This window comes from Embiotoca jacksoni, unplaced genomic scaffold, assembly GCF_022577435.1.
Source record: "Embiotoca jacksoni isolate LCO1_2020_lvr unplaced genomic scaffold, fEmbJac1.0.p SCAF_37, whole genome shotgun sequence".
NCBI classification, from domain to species: domain Eukaryota; kingdom Metazoa; phylum Chordata; class Actinopteri; family Embiotocidae; genus Embiotoca; species Embiotoca jacksoni.
This window is the reverse complement of record NW_027185389.1, coordinates 650,591-652,732: the sequence shown is the minus strand read 5'-3', so window position 1 is coordinate 652,732 and position 2,142 is coordinate 650,591.

Here is a 2,142-nt window from a genome sequence, read left to right as displayed (position 1 = left end):
TACTCAGCGAAATTTGGCTTCCTGTGACTTCTTCCTGCTCCTTAAGTTCAAGCTGAGGGGGTCAGAGATCCTGCACGAATCAGTGTTGCCTGATGTGTTTGAAGAACCATTTTAAGTGCTCTGAGTGGTGTAACGCTGCACAACGAGACTACTTTGAAGGGAATGGCGGCCGTGTTTAAATCAGATGCGGTTATTTAGTTGGTAGAGGCGCAGTCTTGAAACTCCCCCCTAAGTGGAAGTTAAGCAGACAACACAAGAAGAAGCTCCAGAAATGTTACAAAGGAACCTTCTTGTGTACTTGATTTCTACATTTCCGTAGCCCCAGTGTCAATTTTATTGGTTCCCAGACTGATTTATGTAATTTCTATTCCTCTACTGGAGCAGCAAGTCTGCTGAGTAAACAGCAGACCTTAATTTCATGAAAGTCTGAACATCGACCACATCTCAGTGAGTAAAACGTTCATCAAAATTACAAATGCAAAGAAATTAAAGCTGAAAACATCACGTCAGAAGTAATGAAGCCGACCGGTTCGTTTTATAGATGTAGCGAACATTTCGGTGTTTTCATGGTAAACAATAGAAGCGTCACATTAACTCTGCCCTGGTTTCGTTTTTTACTGAATTTATGTTCCTGTTTAATATTCCAGCAAAATCTATTTAACACGCTCCAAGGACATTTGTCAGTGTTGTACGATTAATTCAGTCCAAATACTGAAGATTTACTTCGCAGGTAAACGCTACTAGCTTTAAATAAACAAAATATATAGCAGCATATGTGTTCCAGTTTCATGCAGACAATATTTCCTGCTACAGTAAATCCAGCTGCATCTGTTGATCATTAAAATGTGTATTTTGTGTGTGTGTGTGTGTGTGGCAGGTGAGACGAGTTCACCTATTGACTGCTGCACAGATGTCAGACGTAGTTAAAGAGCTGGCTGACATGCTTCCTGTTTTTGAAGGGCAACTTTTAATTCGAGATGCAAATATCTTGTGTTTTGTGATGGTATTCAGATTTCAATATTTGAGCTTTTATACCACAGACTTAGACCACCGCAGGTTATTGAAGGCACACAAAGTTCTGGGACATTTCTAAGAATTAAAGCTATTAAAACTAAACCGTTGTGAAGCGTCGAGTTTGGGTTTTGAGCCGGCGCCATCTTTGCTATTTCGGAGCGGTTTGGAGCCAGAAGTATTATTTGGACGAGCTGATTGATAAAAAAAAAACGCAGATACTACGTCCCGCCCACCGATAGCTGAAACCTGACTGCACCACAGGCCTGTCAATCACACAGAAACACGGCTTTTTGAGGCTTTAATGACGATTATTTTCAGATGGACCGCCAGAAAACTAATGAGAAGGAGTGACTTTAGCGAGCAAAACTAAAATAACTCGTGGATATTTTTTTTTTTTTTTTTACTTTAAGAGACCAGTCGAATGGGAGTCAATGGAGCCGGAGGCTTTTTGGAGCCAACCTCTAGTGGCACTCGGTGGTATTGCAGTTTAAGGCGCCTCTGCATCGGCTTCATTTTTCAGACCTGGAGTCAATTGTTCAAACGTTAAAAGTGCTTGATCTTACATTTCCCACAATGCAACTGTTTAGCATTTTTCATTAGACCTTCCTCGCCCACATCTTTTAAACCCCACACCCTCCAACTGTAACGCAGACTTTCTTCTTCTTAAAAAAAAAAAAAAGGTATCGTACCCGATAAATTATATAACTGTCTTCTCAAGCTAACGACTACTTTTCATCAAAACTGTCTTTACAAATTCAGTTCACCCAGATAATGAAAACAGCAACAAGGTGTCATGCAGGTTGTTTGATGGTTTTATGCTGGTAATCAGATTACTGGAGGTGAATGGGATTTCATTTGTCGTGTTTACAGTCAAATGAAATGATGAAAATGAAACACAGACACAGAGATCTCGCTGTTGAATATTTAAAATGTTGTTGTTGTTTTTTTTTGTGCTGTTAGAAGCACAACATTTCTGTTCACCTCCTTTTTTAACTGGCAGAAAGTGTAAAAGCATTTAATTTATGTTTGGGGTGAACTGACCCTTTAAATGCAGACGATCGACAACGGGCCCAATTTATCAAGGAGCACACTGCGTATTATATCAGACAGGTTAATATCCCGTTTTCA